This window comes from Panicum virgatum, chromosome 4N, assembly GCF_016808335.1.
Source record: "Panicum virgatum strain AP13 chromosome 4N, P.virgatum_v5, whole genome shotgun sequence".
NCBI classification, from domain to species: Eukaryota; Viridiplantae; Streptophyta; class Magnoliopsida; order Poales; family Poaceae; genus Panicum; species Panicum virgatum.
This window is the reverse complement of record NC_053148.1, coordinates 18,713,329-18,736,825: the sequence shown is the minus strand read 5'-3', so window position 1 is coordinate 18,736,825 and position 23,497 is coordinate 18,713,329.

Genomic DNA, 23,497 nt, shown 5'->3' with positions numbered 1-23,497 from the left:
TTCTTGCCAAAGAATTGGCAACCAAGGCACCGTCGGACCAGGTCTTCTGCATCCGAGACAGCTGTTGGCCAGAAGAATCCTGACCTATACGCCTTGCCAACTAATGTCCTTGATGCAGCATGATTGCCACAAACTCCTTCTTGTATTTCTCGGAGGATGTCTTTGCCTTCTTCAAGAGTAAAACACTTCATGAGGATGCCTGAAGCAGAGCACTTGAATAGGTTGTCGCCGACGAGGATGAAACCCTTGCTGCACCTGGTGATGCGGGCAGCTTCAGCGCTTTTAGGATCAACGTGTGGTGGAAGCTTGAATTTTTTGATGAAATCAATAAACTGAGTTTGCCAATCTTCATCAATCATCAGCACTTCTCTGACTGTGGCCGGGGCCTCCGTGTCAGTGGCTTGTTGGCTTTGTTCCTTGACTGATGGGTGGTGAAGTTCATGGACAAAAACTCCTGGTGGAACAACTGCTCGAGTGGACCCAAGTTTGGAGATGACATCAGCTCCCACGTTGTTGTTACGATCGACATGGTGGATTTCCAATCCTGAGAACTTGTTTTCGAGCTTTTTGATTTCTGCAACGTATGCATCCATTGTATCCTTGTTGACGTCCCATTCTTTATTGACTTGTTGAACGACAAGTAGAGAATCGCCGTAGACGAGTAGTCGCTTGATGCTGAGAGATACTGCTAGTCGGAGGCCGTGTAGCAATGCCTCGTATTCAGCTTCATTGTTGGAGACCTTGAACAAGATTTGGAACACATACTTCAATTGTTCTCCCTTGGGGGAGATGAACAAAACTCCTGTGCCGCCTCCGTCGATCTTGAGTGAGCCGTCGAAGTACATCACCCAATGCTCTGGAATGTTCTGGGGTGCTGGAATTTGGTTTTTCCGCCATTCAGCCAAGAAGTCGACTAGTGCCTGTGACTTGATTGCTGTTCTTGGCTTGAAGTTGATTTCTAAAGCTCCCAGTTCAACTGCCCACTTTGAGATTCGTCCAGTGGCATCCCGATTGTGGAGTATATCCCCAAATGGGAAGTCAGTTATGACTGAGATCTTATATTCGTCGAAGTAATGCCGGAGCTTCCTGGAGGTGATCAGAATTCCATACAGAAATTTCTAAATTGATGGGTATCTAACCTTTGATTTAGAGAGTACTTCGCTGATGAAGTAGACTGGTCTCTGAACACCGTAAGGGTGGCCTTCCTCAGAGCGTTCGACTACTATCACCGCACTGACTACATGGGTAGTCGCAGTGATGTAGAGGAGTAATTCCTCACCGGGTAGTGGAACTGTTAGAATTGGCAGTGACTGGAGATGTTGCTTGAGATTCTCGAGTGCTTCCGCGGCTTCTGTAGTCCACTCGAATTTATCTTGTCGCTTTAGGAGTTTGAAGAAGGGTAATCCCCATTCGCCAAGCCTGGACAAGAATCGATTTAAGGCTGCCATGCAGCCTGTAAGCTTATGGACGTCCTTGATGGTAGTTGGGGCATCCATGGCCATGATGGCATTGATCTTCTCTGGATTAGCCTCAATTCCTCAGTTACTGACGATGAATCCGAGTAGTTTTCCAGAGGGTACACCAAAGACGCACTTTGTTGGGTTGAGCTTCCAGCAGAATTTTCAGAGGCTGTTGAAGGTCTCTTCCAGGTCAGTAATGAATTGATCCTGGGTCTTTGTTTTGACAACGACGTCATCAACATAGGCTTCAACATTGCGATGTAGCTGATCGGAGAAGCACAGCTATATCGCACGCAGGTAGGTGGCGCCAGCGTTATTCAACCCAAAGGACATGGTCTTGTAGGCGTATGCCCCGTTAGGGGTGATGAAGGCCGTCTTGATTTGGTCTTCTTCTTTTAGGGCGATCTGATGATACCCTGAGTAGCAGTCGAGGAAAGATAACAGGACGCATCCAGCTGTTGAGTCGATTACTTGATCAATGCGTGGTAGCCCGAAAGGATCCTTTGGGTAGTGCTTGTTTAGATCAGTGTAGTCAATGCACATCCTCCACTCGTTGTTGTTTTTCTTCTGGATGAGTACATTGTTGGCCAACCAATAAGGGTGGTAGACTTCCTTGATGAACCCAGCTGCGAGTAGTTTTGCCAGCTCTTTCTTGATGGCTTCTCACTTGTCCGGTGAGAACCGCCGTAACCGTTGCTTTTTTGGTGTTGCTTTAGGGTCGACCTTCAAGGCGTGCTCGATCAACTCCTTGGGCACCCCTGGCATATCCGTTGGTTTCCACGCGAATATGTCTCGGTTGGCCGTAAGGAAGTTGACGAGCTCGAGTTCCTATTTGTCACCCAGTCCTGCTCCGATGATGGCTGTTTTGGAGTCGTCTCCCTCTTGTAGCTAGATAGTCTTAGTGCCTACGTCACCGGTTGGTTTAACTGATGGATGAGTTGGCTTCTTGGAAGGTATCGAGTCCTTGATTGAGAGTTCCTTGGCAGCGACAAGTATTTCACTGACAGAACTAGGAACCCAGATAGTGGAGGCATGATCTATTGCTTCCTAGTCGCACTCAAAAGACTTGAGGAGGTCTCCACGTAATGAAAGGACTCCTGTGTTGCCTAGCATCTTGAGGAGCAGGTAAACATAGTGCGGTATTGCCATGAACTTGGCTAGTGCAGGTCTTCCCGAGATAGCGTGATAGGAAGATTCGAAGTCGGCTACTTCGAACTTGATGTACTCTGTCTGGAAGTTCTGTTCTGTACCAAATGTGACTGGGAGAGTAACCGAGCTGATTGGTGTAGAAGAGTTCCCAGGGACGATGCCGTAGAACAGAGCCTTACTTGGGGTGAGCAGACTCATATAGTTGAGGCCCATCTTTACCAATGTGCTTGCAAAGATCAGGTTGAGCCCACTTCCGCCGTCGATGAATACTCGAGTAAGCTTGGAGCCTTGAACGACTGGATCGAGTACTAGCGGGAATTTTCTAGGTTCAGAGAAGCTGGTCCACTAGTCCTCCCTGGAGAAGGTAATGGGGACCTCGCTATATTTGAGTGGCCTCTGAATTGCTGGCTCGACTGAGAGGATCTCTCTGGGTAGGAGCTTCTGAGATCGCTTGGAGAAGCTAGGATCTCCTCCAAATATGACGTTGATGACGTTTTGATACTGTTGGAAATCGTCACGGTCTTTCTTGTCGTCTTCATCATCTTTATCTTGTTCTTTCTTTGGAGCAGCTGTAGGTGCTGACTGGAAGGATTTGCGCAGGATCGTGCACTCCCACATCGAGTGGTTGCTCTTGGGATGGATTATTCATCGTTTGGTGTGGAGAATCTTGTCGAACTGATCCTGCGGTTTGTCGCCCTTCTTACCACGCGGGGTGCGATCCATAGTGCCGACTATACCATTAGGCTTGCGCTTGCGCGCGGGATCCCACTGGTTGCTGGGGCCTCCGCGGTCGTTGAAGCGCTTCCCATTGTTGTCGTTGTTGCGGCGGGGGAAGCGACTGCATTCTTGTTCCTCTTCATCTGCCTAGCGCTGCATCATGTCACGTAGATCAACCACCGTTTTGGGCCGATTACGCCCAAAGTCGCGGTATAGTGACTGGATGGTGATGCCGCTCTGGAAGTAATCGATGACGTCGTCGTCGGCGATGTTGGGGATGGTGGCTCTTGTGTCGAAGAAGCGCTTGACGTAGGATCTGATCATCTTGCCTTGCTCCTGCCTCCACATTGACAGGCCATGTCGAGTAGCTACTCGGTGTAGCGACCCTTGGAAGTTGTCGATGAAGGCCTTCTTGAGGTCATCCCACGAGTGTATGGACTCGCGCGCCAGGCTTTCGAGCCACGTGAGGGGTGCGGGCTCTAGGGCCATCGGGAAGTAGAGGACCTTGGTGTTGGTGTCTCCCCCTGCAACACTAACAGCGGTCGAGTATAAACGTAACCATTGAGCAGGGTCTTGCTTACCGTCATACTTCTGGACGTTTGTTGGCTTGAAATCCCTTGGGTACTCAATGTTGTCGAAAACTCTGCTGAGGGTGGGGAAGCGATCGGAGTTGTCCGCATGCTGTGCTCTGCGTCTTGCGTTGATGATATCGGCTACTTCTTCCCTGTTGTTCCCACGGTTGTTATTGTTGCGGTTTGGCTGAGGGCCAGGAGCTTGATTTGCTTGTGGTTGGCCACCTCTAGGGCGATGACTACTTGCAGCTTCCTGATCCTCTTGGTTTGTTTGGTTCTGCTGTTCCTGCTGCTGTTGACGCTGGTGGCCTCCGAGGGTACGGCTTGCTTGAGGTATTGCTGTTGCGGTAGCCCTTGATCGCGTACCGTGAAGCGAGGACAGGGGGTTCTGTTTCTCGAGTTGTTCAACAACATTTTTGGTGAGATTTATGACTCGTTCCAACTCGGGATTCTGGGGCATCGTCATGAGTCGCAGGGTTGCTTCTGTCATTGCGGCAATCGGTGTTCTGAAGATGGGATCCATATCATTGTTGAATTCGTTGTTGAGGTTGCGTGGCGGAAGATTGGCACGTTCAGCAGCACAAATCATGTGCACTTCTTTGCGTTGATTCCTTTCCCTGCGGGCTGTACGAGTAACTTCGTCTTCATCAGCTGGGGCGTCTTGGGTTAGATTGTCTGTTGAGATCTGATCCAAGGCTTCGTTTGGATCATGGTGGCTTGGAGCTTCCCCGTGCATGATGATTACCGAAACCAAATGTTCGCGAGAGAAGCTCTCCAGGTCTGATCCGTAATCAGCTAGGACAGTTCCACCGGAGCTAGTTTCCCTCTCGGTTACGAGGGGAGCGCCGTGTTGGAACGGGAGATCGTCAATGCTGGTGACTTCTCGCAGGTTGTCGAGTAGTTCTGCGAGAGTGTGGCCTCGGAAAGATTTGAGTTGCATCTTGGCCAGCGAATTGGTGATGAAATCCAGGCTATCTTGAGACGACTCGACTGGATCTGGGTAAACGTCAAAAACGGGTGCCTCCCGGCTAGCGGTGGCTGATTGGTTTTCGACGTGAAGTGGGCGATCCAAGCTACTTTCATAGATGGATTTAATCATCTGTTTGTAAGCAGATGATGAATTGCACAGACCAAAGACAGGTTACGCAAGAACAGTCCCAATCCGAGTAGATTTCGGTTTGAGATCAATCTGAGTCCGAGTAGAACTCGAGTAGTCTTCGACTTTCGGCTCGATCTCCTTAGCGAGGTCGGGAAGCAATGTAACGCCACGATCATGAGATCTGGCGTACTTGTTGGAATCTTTCGATGTAGGATTCTTCAGCGTGGGAGAGTTGGTTAAGTGGCTATCGAAGCCGCCTGAGCCATTGGCGACGCAGACCCACGAACCGAAGATGAAGGTGTCGCCTCTGGGAGGCGTCGTAGTGCTGAAAGCGAAAGTGGCCATTGAACTCGCCGATGAACTCGTCGAGTCCCCTACATGGCGCATCAGCTGTCGGTGTTTACCGCCAAGCCTGCTTAGGGATACCCTTAGCATTAGGGTTTGTAGGTAGGGATCGACGGCTCTGGAACTCGATGGTGCAAGGAACACAAGGATTTAGACAGGTTCGGGCCGTGAGTTGCATAATTCTCTACGTCCTATGTGGTGGTTTGTATTGCCTTAGGTATAGATGTGTTTCGAGGGGGTCCCTATCCGCCCTTATATATCCGGGGGAACAGGGTTTCATGGAAAGTCCTAGCCGAGTATAGATGGAGTCCTACTACATCACGATCGGGTAGTTTCCTTTGTACTACAGCTAGTTTTACGCCTATTCAGGTAATTTACAAGAGAGGTGAGGTACATCCATGAGCTATCCCTTACTCTATAACATTCTACGCCCATGAGCAGTCCCGCTGCCCCGGGTTTGACAAGGATGGCGCCCCTCCGAACTACTCCTCACCCTTCCGCTACTCTAAGCACTAGCCTAGGCAGCGCCTCGCCTTTGCAATGGAGCACAAGTTCTACATGATGGTGGTGTGTTTAATAGGGTGCTCTCCTCCTCCTTATGTAGCTTCTCCAAAGGTGGATCCGCGGTTAGACTTGCGAGCTGGTACTATGCACGTCCGGAATAGATGTAGGGGAGCCGTGGGAATTTGCAACATAAAGATGGGCCTGATTTGGCCCACTAGGGGGTCGGGTGACCCCAAATGGCACTCCCCTGGGCCTGTCATCCTCTGGACAGCTGATAGGTGGGCCCTGGTCTTGATCCTTGGGTGCATCTTCCTTGTTGTGCCCATTTCGTCTAGTTTGTGGGCCCTTCTTGTAAGTGAAACACAGGTGAAAGATATTATGTGCATTTCTTCTCTGTTCACTTGTGTTTTCCTCATTTTATAGTTGTGGGTGCCTGCAAATGATAATTCACCAAAACTCGTGGAATTTGATTAGTCATAAGCCCTATAACTAAGTTTGGTGATTATTGAACATGAAAAGCTGCAGGAGTTGATGGCTGATTTTAGGACTTAATAGCCGTCAACACCTATAAATTCCCCTCATCCCTCTGGCGCTTTCTTCACTACCCGAGCCGCTCGTCAGTTTCAGAAAGAAAAGATCATCCCCATCCCTCGATTCCAATCTCCTCCGTTCGTCGTGGCCGGGAGCAAGTGCGCCGCCGGTGAGGAGGCTGGCGAACTGTCCCGCCGTCCCGGGCAGTCCGTGGTGCGGTGGATCGCAAGTTAGGGGGCCTCCCTGGAGTCCCCGCATTCCTCTTCCTCGTTTGCGGACTCTGGCGAGGCTCGCCGGCAGGAGATCTGCAACCTCGTGCGGGAGGGAAGGGAGGCACGCGATCGCGCGGCGACGCGGGAGATCGACCGCCTATGCTCCCGCCTGAGGGAAACAGAGGCTGCCCTCGGTAGGTCCGAGGAGGAGACAGTTGTGGCGCATGGCGAGACGGACGCCGCCCACGCCTACGCCATGGGTAAGTGTCTCTGTTTGACTGTGACGCTTACCTTCTTCGTGTCCGCGCGCGCCCTCACTGATTCGTTTCTAGTCTGGGCAGACATGGAGGAGGACCACGCCGCGAGCTCGATAAGCTCAAGGGCCGTTTCGCCGTCCTCGAGGAACGCTATGATTGTAAGGATCACCGGGGTGTCCGTCCCTAGAGGGGGAGGGGGTGAATAGTGTCGCTAATTGCTTTTTAACCTAGGGCTCAAACTACTTGCATAAGATAAACCTAACACGTTCTATACATGCTAGTTATGACTAAGGTTTATCTTTGCTGTTCTCGACTTACCCCAAAATACTTGCAACCTATAGCCAACCTTAAACAAACTAACTAGGAAAGTAAAGGCACGCAAGATAAAGTAAATACGGAAACGTAATATGGTAAGTTAAGAGGTAAGTGCAAGAGGGATGCAAACTCCCGAGTAGACATGGTCATGTAACGTGGTTCGGCACAAACGCCTACGTCCACGGGACACCGAGGCTCTTCCGATCACCGTCTTGCACTACGCCACCAAGGCGATGCCGGCAAGCAAAGGCAAGTGCCCACAAGACACCGAGTCTCGTGCACCGCCACCGTCTCTCTCGGTCACCCAACCGAAATCCACTACGGAGCTTCTCCACCAAGGAGGGGGTCTCCTCTTCCCCCGCACAAAGTGTCGTTGCCACTCCACACCAAGTCAGAGGGTCACACGATGGATCACAAGGATTGCTTGCCGCAGCAAGACTTCTCTCAAGGGAGCTCTTGCAAAAACTAATCCCTATTACAAGCACTAAGCACTCCCACAAGTGTGCTTAAGACTATATGATGTACAATGAAGTTCTATGGTGGTTGGAGGTGTTCTTCAAGTGTCTTATGCTTCCTTAGTCTCCACCACTCTCAAATGAGCCGTGGGGTGGCATATATATAGCCCACACACCCCAAACTAGCCGTTGGAAAAAGGCTGACAAAAAGCACTATCACCGGTTAAACCGATGCTCCCGTTTTTGTCATCACCGGTTTAACCGGTGAGTGCATTTTCCAACTAGCCGTTATACTTCAACGACTACCTCAATCGACCGACGTAATCAACCGATGTAGTGTCGGTTTAACCGGTGAGTGTAGTTGCTGAAAAACTACCTCTCTGGACAATTGCACCGACGTTCACCAATATCTAGCATCGGTTCATCCGGTGTATAGATTTTGCCTCAGCTGCTGAGTTCATTGCACCGATGTATTCAACTTTCCTGGCGTCAGTTCAACCGGTGTTACCAAAACTCCCAGATGTGCTCCAAGTCAATGCACCGACGTATGTAATTTTCTTAGCGTCGGTTCAACCGATGATACTAAAATATCTCTGTCTTGATTTGTTTTGACTTTGTTTCTTCACGGTCTCTTCAATCTTCGAATCCGCGGAACCCCCGTAGGGGCGGCCCTTCGGGCCTAGCTACGCCTATCTTCTCTTTGTCATCACTTGAACCTAAAGCCTGAGAATGGTCATCTTATCAATCATATTAGTCTAAGTGTTGTGTTGTCTATATCAATCACCAAAACATTATATTGAAATATGGCATGAGAGGCCATTTTCGCTACAATGATGCCCTGTATGGCGACGCGCTGTGTGTCGTCATCATAACACTGATGCCAAGTGGTGTGGCCGTCGAAAGGCTGTGGAGCGTCCCGGCCCAGGTCCGCCGGGCGGTCCAATTCGGGATGCACCACGGCGTGGCCGTGGCGCTAACGGCGGCGCAACTCCAGTCCAGGTGCGACCTGCACGAGGTGGCGCTTGGAATCCCCGACACTGTTCTAGATGAGGAATGGGAGGAGCTCGCCTAGGAGTTCTACGTCGCCGCCGAGCATGCCACCGCCGCCGCCACGACCGAGGTCGACAACGTGCTGAACCACGTGGCCCGGTCCGGGTGAAGCCCAGGCCGTCGCCCCTCCTCGAGCTCCCTGATGGTGTCGTGGTGGTTTCGCCCGACCCCCCTGATGGTGTCATGGTAGTTCCACCCAACCTCTTTGGAGAGCTTCGCTGAGGAGGTAGTAGTTCTGCTTTGGCTTAGCCTTAGGAATGCTATTAGCCGTAGGTGCATTAGCAGTAAAGTTGTATCCCTCGCATGTAAAAAATTCCATACTACAATGAAGATGGTGCTTTTGTGTTCAGCTCTAGTAAACGTTGGGGTCCCGACCCTTTTCATCTCTCTTCTTTGAGCTAAGATGGGTCCGTGAGTCGTGGATGCACAATGAGAGCTTGGTTTGGTCGCGATCTGTTCATGACCCTACGCTCGAGCCTTTTGTTCCCGACCCATAGTTCGCCTTAGGATCGGGTTCAACTGTAATTCCGCGTTCGTTGCGGGACTCCCCTCTACATGCTTTTTCTGTGGAAATGCGGGTAGGGCCGAGACATCCCCCGTTCTCCATCAACGGCCTAAACGGGGATGCTCGTGCGAGCTGTTATCGGGTGAGTTCGAGTGGGGGCCCGGATTTGAGTCGACTGGAGACTGACCCTCATGTTCTCGGCCCCCGACCTTTGGTGTTATCAGGACCGTTCGGTTGGTCTCGACGGCTCACGGCCTTCCTTCCGGGGAAAACAAAGGTTGGGGAAAATACTGAGACTCGAACGCGGGCAACGGACGCCCGGGGTGTCGACCCGGTTCTGGCCGCTGGGACCCGTCCATTCCCCGTCCCTGACTCAATCGTGATGTTCCTAGGGCAGCTTCGAGCCCATTGGTGGGCCAGCTTTGGAACCCGTCGGAGTTTGCGGGCCGGTGTGGCGGCCCATCTATCGTGGAAGAAAACTACCAGGGTTAGCATAGTAACTTCTTACTATCGGGGTTGTTCGTCTGTGCCCTAGCTCCGGGGCGTCGTGGGCCCAATTTCGACGAGTCGCGGCGTACGAGGGGAGCCGTTGCACTCACAACAGTTGTCGCGAGATTCGAGGCGACAGGCCGCCTCCATGTCCTTCCCCCTTATAAGTAGGCAGTGGCGGGTGCGGAGTCTCCCACGTTTCCTTGTTCCGTGCAAGAGAAAAGCCGAGTAGAGATCTCTCACCTTCCCCCGTCGTTGTCCTCGCCGCCGCCGCTCCGCCGCCGGCGCCACCGAGCCCCCGAGCCTTCCTGTCCTCCAAATTCCTCAAGATATCGAGCAGCGGTCACTAGGTTTGTTCCGACATCACCCTCGCCCTCACCAAGGGCCTTCCCGGGAGTGGATCGTTCCCGGGAGCGAGTGTCTGCCGAATCCGCCGCCGGGCTACGTCATCTCCTTCGCTCACTTCCATGAGAGGGGCTTCGCATCGCCGGCGCACGACTTCTTCCAAGATCTCCTGTTCCACTACTAGGTGGAGTTGCAGCACTTGAACCCCAACGGCATCTAGCAGATCTCGGCGTTTGTCACCTTGTGCGAGGGATTCCTTTGCATCCCTCCGGTCTTCGACCTCTTCCGATATTTCTTTACTGTCAACCTGATAAAGGCAAAGGTTGGAGAAGCCTTGGTGCCCACCCCAATAGGGTGCGCGGGGATTTGTCTTCGAGGGGGAAGGAGCAACCGGTCAAGAGGCTATATGTGCATTCCCTTGAAAACATCGCCCAAGCGGTGGCACGCCCAGTGGTTCTATGTCAAGAACTACGACAACGCCCCGCTGCCTCGCTTCACCGGGCGGATAATCGAGGAGAAGATCCCGGAGTGGAAATATGAGCCACCAAAGAACGAGCACAAGAAGCTCCAGGATTTCTTCGACTCCCTCGAGCGTCTCAAGGGAGTCGGCTTGGACGGGGCCGGCGTTATCGGCGCTTACCACGCTAGGAGTATCGCGCCGATCATGGCGCGACGCCTCCCGTTGTGGTAGATGCGGTCCGATTCCTCGATGGAGGACAACGCCAAGACAGTGCTATCGACGGAGAGGATTAGCAACTCCGAGATCCAGTAGCGCCTTCTGGAGGTAATTGCAGGGGAAGCTCCTGTGTATCCGGATCCTGGACATCTAGTGATGTTCCCGGACTCTAGGGCGATTGGCATGGTACGCTCTGGGTCCCCTGGCGGTTCGATCAGTCTTCATTCCCTCGATCCCCTTTTCCTCTTAATTATGCTTCCTGTTGTGTCGCCTGCAGGACGATCTCGGGTTCCGCCTCTCCCATCCACCCTTGCCCGAGAACGCGGCTCGGCACAAGGAGAACCGCATTCTTGCGGAAAAGATGAGGGAGAGGAAGGAGAGGAAGAAGAAGAGGAACATCGAGCACGAGGAGAGGAAGAAGGACTAGGCCAGGTGCACTAAGGTCGGCGAGATCGTCGAGGAGGTCGACGACGGCGATGACGATGACGATGATGATGATGATGATGATGATTATGAGGATGATGATGAGAGAGACGACCACGAGCTCAACTGGACGGCCCTGATGGTAGAGGATGATGAGGAGCAGCCCCCGGGTCCCGACCCAAGGGCTCTCCCTTTGTCGTCAGGGGGTCCTCCCCAAATGTCTGCCTCGGCCGGGAGCTCGTCGTTTGCTCTCGTCCCGCAGAGGCTTCTTCTCCCCTCATGCAGCGAGAGGGAAACGCTCGCCCCTCCGCCCACGCCGTCTGTGCTGGGGAAGCGGCGAGAGGGGCCCGGGTCCCCACCATTGGGTGTCGTCCCCAAGCGGGCTCGGTGGGCGTCCTCACGGTGAGTGGCTTTCGTTCGCATCTTCGTCCTCTCAGGTTTGTCATAAAAACCTTTTTATCGATGAATTTTTGGCTTTCTCTTTAGGTTGGAAGTGTTCGGCCGCACCTTCGATGGTGGGGAGTGCGAGCGGTGACGCCCCTGGCGCCTCCGCCGGCCAGCCGTCATCGGCGGAGGGGCAGATTCGTGAGCCTGAGGCATCGCCCCCTCCAGTCGCGACGGTCATCATCACTCTGAGTTCTCCTGATGGCGTCGATGCAAGGGAGGACACAGGTGCCACGCCTGAAGTGGGATCCCGGGTCATTCCCCTGGTGGAGCCGGACAGCGGTGCCATGACGCAAGAGCGACGAGCCGGCGATTCTGCGGCCGACGAAGTGCCTGCGTAGGAGGACCCTGCGGCTGGCGAGGGTGAAGGTGCCAAGCCCGACCTTGCGGCCCCCACTCCCCCAGTCGCGCCGGAGGACACGGAGGCGGGGGATGCAGCACCGTCTACTATGGAGGTCGCACCGAAACTCGAAGACAACTCGAGTTCTACTCGGACTCAGATTGATCTCAAACCGAAATCTACTCGATTGGGACTCTTCTTGCGCAACCTGTCTTTGGTCTGCGCAATTCATCATCTGCTTACAAACAGATGATTAAATCCATCTATGAAAGTAGCTTGGATCGCCCACTTCACGTCGAAAACCAATCAGCCACCGCTAGTCGGGAGGCACCCATTTTTGACGTTTACCCAGATCCAGTCGAGTCGTCTCAAGACAGCCTGGATTTCATCACCAATTCGCTGGCCAAGATGCAACTCAAATCTTGCCGAGGCCACACTGTCGTAGAACTACTCGACAACTTGCGAGAAGTCGCCAGCATTGACGATCTCTCGTTCCAACACGGCGCTCCCCTCGTAACCGAGAGGGAAACTGGCTCCGGTGGAACTGTCCTAGCTGATTACGGATCAGACCTAGAGAGCTTCTCTCGCGAATGTTTGGTTCCGGTAATCATCCAGCACGGGGAAGCTCCAAGCCACCATGATCCAAACGAAGCCTTGGATCAGATTTCAGTAGACAATCTGACCCAAGACGCCCCAGCTGATGAAGACGAAGTTACTCATACAGCCCGCAGGGAAAGGAATCAATGCAAAGAAGTGCGCAGGATTTGTGCGGCTGAATGTGCCAATCTTCCGCCACGCAACCTCAACAACGAATTCAACAATGCTGCGGATCCCATCTTTAGAACAACGATCGCCGCAATGGCAGAAGCAAACCCTGCGACTCATGACGATGCCTCAGAATCCTGAGTTGGAACGAGTCATAAATCTCACCAAAAATGTTGTTGAACAACTCGAGAAACAGAACCCCCTGTCCTCGCTTCACGGTATGCGATCAAGGGCGACCGCAACAGGAATACCTCAAGCAAGCCGTACCCTCGGAGGCCACCAGCGTCAACAGCAGTAGGAATAAAAGAACCGAAGAAACCAAGAGGATCAAGAAGCTGCGAGTAGTCATCGCCCCAGAGGTGGCCAACCACAAGCAAATCAAGCTCCTGGTCCTCAGCCAAACCGCAACAACAACAACAACCGTGGGAACAAAAGGGAAGAAGTAGCTGATTCCATCATGGACGCACGGGACATCATCATCGCAAGATGCAGAGCACAGCTTGCAGACAACTCCGATCGTTTGCCCGCCCTCAGCAGTGTCTTCGACAACGTCAAGTACCCAAAGGATTTCAAGCCGACAAACGTCCAGAAGTATGACGGTAAGCAAGACCCTGCTCAATGGTTACGTTTAAACTCGACCGCTGTTAGTGTTGCAGGGGGAGACACCAACACCAAGGTCCTCTACTTCCCAATGGCCCTGGAGCCCGCACCCCTCACGTGGCTCGAAAGCCTGGCGCGCGAGTCCATACACTCGTGGGATGACCTCAAGAAGGCCTTCATCGACAACTTCCAAGGGTCGCTACACCGAGTAGCTACTCGACATGCCCTGTCCATGTGCAAGCAGGAGCATGGCGAGTCGATCAGATCCTAGGTCAAGCGCTTCTTCGACACAAGAGCCACCATCCCCAACTCGCTGATGACGACGTCATCGACTACTTCCAGAGCGGCATCACCGTCCAGTCACTATACCGCGACTTTGGGCGTAATCGGCCCAAAACGGTGGTAGATCTACATGACATGATGCAGCGCTAGGCAGATGAAGAGGAGCAAGAACGCAGTCGCTTCCCCCGCCGCAACAACGACAACAATGGGAAGCGCTTCATGTGGCAGAACCACCTGAATTATCCCGGCTCAAGTGCGTTGGCCATCACCATAAAGGCAACACTGACCCAAACGCACTTCAAACGGAATAATTCTTGGTCTGTCAGGTAACGTTCCGATACAACCACCGGATGTCGGATCGAACAAGCATATATCACAACCATATATTTTACAACACAGACATAATAGTTATTACAACAAGTTCAAAGCATTATTACAGGTCCAAACTCAGTAAAATGTTAAACAAGCCATAAGTTTAAAGTTCAGAGTTTAAGCAGCGGAAAGAAAACACGATGGCTACAACACGTCGCAAAAGTATACCAAGCTAGCCCAAGCAAGGTATCACTCGTCGGGGTCATTGCCGGCCGGAGACGGATCCCACTCTATGGACCAGCAAGAGGGTAAAGAGCAGGGCCAAGTCAGACTAGTGGTCTGGTCCTCAAAACTCATATCTGAAACAGGATTCAATAGCAAGGCTGAGTATAATAATACTCAGCAAGACTTAACCGTCAACGGATATACTTAGTCCACTTAGCTAGACTATGTAGGGTTCTATTGGCTCTGGTTTTCCTTTTGCTGAAAAGCAATAAAGAGTAGGTCCTTAATTTCATATTTTAGCTTTCAATATTCTAGTTGATTAACCATTCTATGTAAACAACTAATTCTAATCAACCATGGTAAAACTTTAATCAAACATCAAGATTGATCATAAAAACATTGCTCTTATTACTCTGTGTGGCAAAGGGATCAAGTAGTCTCAATATCCACGAGAGACGGACGATTCGAATCGGATTTCCAACCTTGCAAGGTAAACCTAACACACACGTTTGGAACACCGTCGGGTCGTTCCCAAACAACCGTTAACTTTTCATTCTGGCCTGTGGATAGGGTCACTCTCCCCGACTACAGGGCACCAACTTCCTCCCTGCACCTGTGGTGTTGCACAACATAAACATAAATAAAAACCTATCTCTAAGAAAGAGTGAAAGGTATATCCACTCACCGGTCCGATCAGCTACTAGTCTTAGCGCGTACCATATTTACGGCATGTGGCTAGTACTTTCAAACACTTAACCACCGCTACCACACACCGCGACCTTAGCAGAATTCATCAACACAGACAGGGTCTCACCCAAGGTCATGATATCGAACATGATCCCGTCCGACGTCCTTATAGTGATTGCAGAAAGTAAAAAGCAACTCCTATAGAGCTCGCGAGTGACAGTTAATCACTTGACTTTTACCGGTCCTATAAGCATAGAAATTACACGAACTTAAGTCTAGTGTTCAGTACATAGGTTCCAAGGATCGTACATCTAGAGTTTCAATTCAAATCCTAAGAACTGTAAATGCACAAGTATGTAATATATATAGTGCATAATTTGAAATACTGGGCTTATGTCCGGAGCTTGCCTTCGCGGTAGTCGCTAGCTAAAACAGCCTTGGGCTCTTCCGGACTTTGGTCCGGGTCTTCAGTCAGTATAGTGGCGTTCAGCTGGGCTTCTTGATCACCTTCTTCGGAATCCGGGATCAGCTCGTACGTCCCGTCCGATAAAACAGTCGTATCTATATGTGATGCAAGAAACGATATTACAAACACATACAATTCACGATAAAGTTGTAGTCTAACAAATAGCAATCATACTTAGCATATGGGCAATCATTTATAGAGTAGTTCTAATCTTAACTTTACTTCATAAAAAATGAATTGGGTGGCAGTTTTTAAAAGCGAACTAAAAAGCATGAAATACTTTGACTATTTGAAAAGATAATCTAAGAACAGATTCTGCAGCTACAAAATTTATGCAAGGTAGTACATCTAATTATAAGCTTGCAGTAAAAAGCTTAGCTAAAAACAGTATGGCATGATTACATGAAAAATACTCAAGACAGATTATGTTTAAACAAAGATGAATTTCTACAGAACAAACTACCATTCCAATGAAGCTCAAAATTTCTCAAAACATGATCCATATGATTAAGAAAATCCTATAAATTTTTCATAATTTATCTATGCATAAAACAGAAGTAATAATTTTGGCAAAATTAAACCACATATGGTAAAACTAATTAGTACAGAACGTTCTATAATGTTTATGGTTCTCAAATTTTACAGACATGGATATGGGACAAAAATAGAGTTCTAAAAAAATTCTCAAAATTTTATAAGCAAGGAAACTATTTATCACAATTAAAGCCTACTTAACAAGCATTAATTCAAAGGTATATCTAAGCAGATTAAAAATTTCTCAAACTTGTGAAACAACAAGGTTTTAGTAACATGCAAGCAAGGAAAAAGTTTTACACTCAGAACTATAATGATTTTACCAGCATAAATACATTAACAAAAATAGTAGATCTAGTAATCTTAAAACTTTGACCTAGTTAAAGATGTCAAAAAGGTTTTAAAATTTTACCAGGCACTAGAAGCACTGCAAGACACTTTCAAGCCAAAAATCACATAAAATTACTGAGTACAACTCCTAGAACAATTAAAGCCTATTTATTCTTTCCTTTTTCTTGGATTAAAATACAGACCAAAACTGAAGATGTGTGTGTAACAAAAGTTGTAGGCCTTGTAACAAGGATTCCAAAACATTAGGATTTGTATTTTTCTGATTTTTCTACGAATTTCTAGGAATTTTCAAAGTTCAGCCTAGAAACAAAAAGAAAAGGATTGAAATCTTGCAGCTAGGCCCCTAGAAAGAAAAGAATACTCTCAAAGAGGCCCTTGGCCGGAGTCAGAGCAGAGGGGGGGTTGACCGGCCGATTTCGGCGGCTCTGGTCATCGGCGGCGAGGGTGGAGGAGCTGTGGAGCTTCAGGGCGCCAAGCGCTGCCTTCTGGTGGGATTGGGTCGAGGAGGAGGCGGCCGGAAGGAGGTCGTCGACGGCGAGCAGCGGCGGTCGGCGTACGGGATCGGCGGTGAGGGCGTTCTGGTGGAGGATAGGCGACGAGGAGCGGTCGGGGAGCTGCGCGAGAGCGAGGCGGAGCTATTGGTAGGACCTGCGTGGGCGGAGGAGGTCTGGAGTGGCAGGCCGACGGTGAGCTCGAGCTCATCGGTGTGCGGGTGGACGGCGGTGGTGTTCTGGGGGTTCGGGGCGGGGAGCTGGTGAGAGAGCGAGACGAATGCGTTGCGGAGTGTACACTGGTGCTGAGGTGCGCGATGGATGGGGAGCTGGGGCTCTCTCCCGAGCTAGCCACGGCGGCGGCGAGGTGGCGGCTGCGGAGCTCGACTGGGCGGCGTGGCGAGGGGAGGAGGGGTCCAGCACGGAGGGGAGTGGGGCCAAGGGGTCTCGGAGGTGCCGCGTGTGGCAGTGGGGAAGCAGGAGCGGGCCTGCTGCCCTCCACGGCGGCGAGCGGCGCCGCTCTGCGCCGGCGGCAGAGGAAGCAGGGAGGGAGGTGGAAGATGAAGGGTGGACCTAGTTGCAAATTCTGAAAAGTTCAGGGGTCCTACTGTAAAACAAAAATAACTCCTAAACTAGGGCTCAAATGAAAACATGCCCAACATGAAAGTTGTTCAACTTTTCAAGATCTACAACTTTGATGTTGTGCAAAAATTGATTTGACTAAAGGTTGGAGAGTTATTTTGAAAACATAGAAGGGAATTTGAATTTAATGGACTTTTGTCTTTTCTAAAGCAAATTCACCTTAATTTTAGACTAAAAAGTAAAACTTTCTGCCAAGTAATGATTACACTAAATTTTGCAAATAAACCCTCCACAAAAGCAACATTTGCATATCCTATTCAAATTAATTTATAGGAAAGACCTTGTATTAATTCATATTTACACAATTAACCTTATATTTTTAAAATAAAACCCTTGTTCAAGCAATTAAGCACATGATGCACAAAATAAATACAGTTCTACTGTGCAGACACCTAGGGTGTCACAGCCTTCCCCCCTAAATGGAATCTCCCCGAGATTATAAGAAGAATAAGGATGGAAAGATTTAGTACCTGGATTGGTTCACAGAAAGTCGGGAAAATTTCTTTATAGATAAATTTCAGTCTCCCAAGTGGCTTCTTCCTCAGTATGGTGATTCCACTGAATTTTTTACATTCTAACTTTCTCCCTTCTAGTACTTCTTTCTTCGGTGTCAAGAACTCTGATTGGATACTTAGCATAAGATAGATCGGGTTCAATTTCGATATCTTGTGGTTTAATGATCTTAGTGGGCACTTTCATGCACTTTTTGAGTTGAGAGATATGGAAAACATCATGAATGGCGGCCAACTGAGAAGGAAGACGGATTCGGTAAGCAACTGGACCACAAGTTTCAATGATTCCAAATGGTCCGATGTATCGGGGTGCCAATTTCCCTTTTATGCCGAAGCGTTGAACACCTCTAGTAGGAGATACTCGCAGATATACAAAATCCCCTACCTCGAATTGTAAAGGTTCTCTTCTTTTGTCTGCATAACTTTTCTGTCTTGATTGGGCTACTTTAAGATTAGTCTAGATAACTTTGACTTTCTCTTCTGCATCAATGACTAGATCTGGCCCAAAGATTTTACGTTCTCTGGCTTGTGGCCAACTCAAAGGAGTTCGGCACCTTCGACCGTATAATGCTTCAAATGGTGCCATTTGCAAGCTAGTTTGGTAACTATTATTATATGAGAACTCTGCCAGTGCTAGGCACTTATCCTAGTTCTTGTCATATTGAATAGCATATGCCCACAACATATCTTCAAGGATTTGATTGATTCGTTCGGTTTGCCCATTTGTTTGTGGATGATAGGCTGAACTACAAATAAATTTGGTTCCAAGGGATTCTTGCAATTGTTCCCAGAAACATGCAATAAACTATGCCCCACGATCAGAAATGATCGTCTTTGGAACTCCATGCAGACGGACAATTTGGTCGAGATAAATCTCTACATACTTCTTGGTAGGATAAATTGTATTCATAGGAATAAAATGAGCAGTCTTGGTGAGTCTATCAACGATTACCCAAATAGATTCATGCTTCTGAGAAGTGTTGGGTAAACCAATGATAAAATCCATACTAATGTCCTCCTATTTCCAGGATGGAATAGGTAAAGGTTGAAGAGTACCAGCTACATTCAAGTGGCTAGCTTTAACTCTTTGACAGACATCACACTCAGTGTGACACCCTAGGTGTCTGCATAGTAGAATTGCATTTATTTTATGCATCATGTGCTTATTTTGCTTGAAAAAGGATCTTATTGTAAAAATCTAAGGGTAGTTGTGTAAATATGATTTAATGCAGGGTTCTTTCTATAACTTAATTTGAATAGGGAGAGCAAATATTGCTTTTGTGGAGGGTTTATTTGTAAAATTTATTGTAATCATTGCTTGTCAGAAAATTTTGCTTTTTAGTTTAAAATTAAACTGAATTTGCATTGGAAAAGACAAAAGTCCATTAAATTCAAAATCCTTCCTATGTTTTCAAAATAACTCTTTAACCTTTGGTCAAATCAATTTTTACACAACATCAAAGTTGTAGATCTTGAAAAGTTGAACAACTTTCATGTTGGGCACTTTTTCATTTGAGCCCTAGTTTAGGAGATATTTTTGTTTTATAGTAGGTCCCCTAAACTTTTTGGAAATTGCAAATCAGTCCAGACTTCATCTCCCACCTCTCTGCTTCACCGGCGACGGCGCTGAGCGCCGCCGCCCGCCGCTGAGCGCCGCCGCCCGCCGCCGTGGGAGGCCGCAGGCCACATCCTGCTTTCCCCACCGCCTCACGTGGCACCTCCGCAAATCCCTGGACCCACTTCCCCTCGCGCTGGACTCCTCCTTTCCTCAACACGCTACCCCCAGCGAGCTCTGTGGCCACCACCTCGCCGCCGCCGTGGCCAGCGCAGCGCAGAGCCTCAGCTCCCCAACTCGCGCGCACCCCAGCACCTAGAGGAGTCCCGCATCACTTTCCCCTTCTTGCCTCGCTCGCTCTCTGCCCAGAACCTCCGGAACACCAGCGCCGACCACTTGAGCTCCGACGAGCTCGAAGCTCACCGTCGACCAGCCCCTGCAGCCCTCCTCCGCCCACGCAGACCCCACTATCAGCTCCGCCTCGACCTCGTGCAGCTCACAGACCCCTCCTCGCCCAATCCCCACCGGAGCAACCCCGCCGCTGTTTCCCGACCTCCAACCGCCGCTGCTTGCAGTCGACGACCTAGCTCTGACCATTCCCTCGGCCTCCCAAGCCCACCCAGAGGTGTGCCCTGACCTGGTGAAGCTCCCATGCCTCTCCACCCTCGCCGCCGGCGACCTGTAACACCCGGTTTATAAAAGGACATAAACCGAGCCATCATATACGTGCCAGGATCAAGTCACACGTATATACAACAGAATGAACAGTATATCATAGCACATATCACGTAAAAAGACATAATAAAGCGAATATGAATGTTATTTATTACAATAATGACAAAATGTCTGATACAGCGGAAACGGAGTACAAATACGATAAAAGCTCTCCGAAGCTGAGCAGGGCGCCACAGGGACGTCGACTGGGAGACGAATGCCTAGAAGTCCTCGTAGTCCTGGTAGCGCTGAGCGAACTCCCTCGAGTCGGCAGGAACTGAGCAGCAGTAGCGTATCCAAGAGGAAAAAGTAGAGAAGAGGCAAGGGTGACTACACAACTTGTACTCAACAAGTATAACACAAACTATGAGGCTCTAAGGTTGGCTAACTCAACTGCATTAGCTTTTAAGTGTTGGCAAAATTTTATTAAAGCTATTTACTACGAGTTGATGAATTACCATTAACCCAGTTACATAGTATTTAATCAGAATTAATCATGATACTACTGAGAACCAAAACCGAAACCAAGCCACCAAGGTAACCCCGAGAGGCACCTCCCTCGTCGGAAGGAGATAACCCCACTAATCAAAAGGAGGATCTGGGCCGCTCATAACCGTGAGCACGGCTAGTATACCAGTTTTACACTCTGCAGAGGTTGCACATCTTTACCCACAAGTCGTGAGCTACGCCAGTTGTTCATCACACTTCCTTAGGTGAGATGACTAGCGACTCACTACGAGGCCTTTACAAAGAATCTCGTTGGTATGGAGTAACCGCGAGGGTGGATCGGCGACTATGGAGCAGGTCTAGTGGGCGTCAAGACACGAAGCACAGACGAGGCCACTCAGCACGAGGGCCATAGAAGCTTACCGCCCCTGCCCCGCAGGTAAGTCACTCCAAACCAAAAAGATCTAATTATTACGCCAAGTCTATCCCATTCTAGCCTTGTGGTAGCGCTGTTGTCCCAGGTTGTCGCTCTATGAACCGGTCCTTATGGAGAGTGGCCAACCAAGCACTAAGCACCGTGCTGGCCCCTAAACCATGTTTCTATAAAAACCATATTTTAACGAGACGTGAGCCACCCAAGCACGAAGCACAGAGGGCCACTCTCAGAATTAAGTTCAAGTAAACCATTAATCAAATTAATTAAAAAGGACCAGACTGTGTTATAGCGCAGCAACCTAGAACAACTAACCAAAATGCAACCCAAAGGTATAATATAAAGGATAAATGTGGCTAGGAAAATCCTTATAGGCATACAGTATTAAATGCAGTATGAAATTGTATTTAAAGTGATAGGTTGTTCATGTTATACTTGCCTTCCTCGTACTGCTCCTGCTGCTGCTCAAAGTGCTCGGAAGACGGCTGCTCCGGGTACTGGTACTGGGGCTCCTCAGATGGATCAACGTCTACTCACGAACACATGGCCAAAACAAAGCACAATAATAAGCATACCAGCAAACACTAACAAAAACTAGGAAACAGTACATCAATACATAAAAACAGCAAGAAAAACTAAGCTAAAACTATTCTACGCGTTACAACGATCGCGTGGACATAAAGAACGCTTAAAACGGAGCTCAAACGCGTATTATAAGCTAAAAACAAGGTTCAGGGGCTTATTTGTAATAAAAACAGGGTCTCAGGGACTTTTCTGCTAAAACCGCGGGCCTAGACGTAATTAACCATTAAATCTAAGGGCTAGCGTTCAAAAGACCAGGTGCTGGACGGCGGGTTCAATTTTAAAGAAGCTCAGGGGGTAAAACGCTAAAAACAGGACCTCTGTGTAAATATTTTTGAATAAGATCGGACTGCGGGTTGATTTTGATAAAGATGGGGGGTCTCTTTAGAAAAAAAAGGCAGCGCTGACCGTTACCCGCCTGGTTGACTCAGGCTCGGGTGATTCTGGGCCGCTAGTTTGCGATCCGACGGCCAAAGGGCGGTTAGGCGCGCAGGGCGGCGGCGCGAGTAGCCGGAGCTCTGCTCCCGCGGCGGCGCAGCGCCGGAGAAGGCCGAACTTGGCCTTCCCGGGGCGGAATCGAGTGGGGCTGGGGTCTGGAGGCACCTACACGGCACGCGTGATCTACAGGTGGCCCTAGCGAAGTTCATGGAGGCCTAGGGCGGCGGTTTCGTCGGCAGTGGCGTCCCTGCGCGACGGCGCCTCGCAGGCGACGGCGTTCCAGTCTCGATGCGGCCTACAGACTACGACGTCTAGCGCAAGAAGGAAGAGGGGACTGTGCTCGTGCTCACCGGGGGCCTTGATTGGGCGGGACTTCAACGCACGGTCGGCGGTGTCGATGACGGGCGGCGGCGCACTGACGGAGTCGGGGAAGGGGTCGAAGCAGAGGGGGTCCGGGCTCCAGGACTCCTTGGATTGACTCGGTAGAGGCCTGCGGGAGTGCTGCGGGGTCAGGGCGACTTGATCGTCACCGGCGGCGAGGAAATCTAGCGGGCGGCGCATCTTACCGGTGAGGGGCCTCGGTGGAAATCCGGCCGCTGCTCGGGCCTAACCTTCGATCAGGTGGCACGGAGTGGTTCTGGACGTCGAGGCGAAGCTCCTGCGCGGCTTGGCCGGAGCTCCGGTGCGGCGGAGTGGCTTGGTCGCGGCGGCGCAGGTGCTCGGCGCTGCGGAGCGAGGGGAGGCGGCGGCTAGGGTTAAGGCTGGATGTGGTGGTGAGGTTTAGGGTTCCAGGGGGTGCGGCTGGGGCGTTTAAGAAGGCAAGAGCCCGTGGATCCTCGGCGTGCGGGTCTGCAGGGAAAATCGCGGAAATCTCGGGCGGACGCTGCGGACTGGCCGTTTGCGCGAGCGCGACGCGGAGGGGACGAAACTGCCAGTGGGGCCGGGAGGTCAGCGGGGTGAGCTCGTGCGGGCGCTGACGCCTTGGGCCCGGTGGCAGGGAGCGCGCGCGGGCGCTCGGGCTGAGCGGGGCATCGCGCGGAGCGGGCGTGGGTCGTGCGCTACTGGCAGCGGGAGCTGGGTCTAGCGCTGGGCCGGGTGAGCGGGAGTTTTGCGCGGGCCACGAGGAGAGAGAAGGGGCTGGGCCTAACAGGGTGTTTGGGCCACGGGTTTGGATGCTGGGCTGCTGTGCCCCGCGGGCTGGGCTGAGGGAGGGAGCCAGCTGGACCGGGCTTTGGGTACTGGTGGGCTGACAGGGTTTGGGTTTCTTTCCATTTCTATTTCTTTTTTTCTTTTGCAAACTCACACAAACTAGTTTGAATTAAAACAAATTTGAATTCAAACTCCCTAGCACTCAACCAAAATAAACAAAATATGCACCAGCATGAATGCAACAACAAAGTTTTAACCTTAGACAAAATTTTAATCACTTAATGGAACAAAATTTTAGATTAAATGCAAGTGTAACACAATAAACCTTAGAAATTTAAATAAAGCCAATTAAATTTATTATTAATTGCTGAAATTTAAATTAGGGTGTTACACGACCTGAGCCGCCGGGATTCGGCCGGTCAAC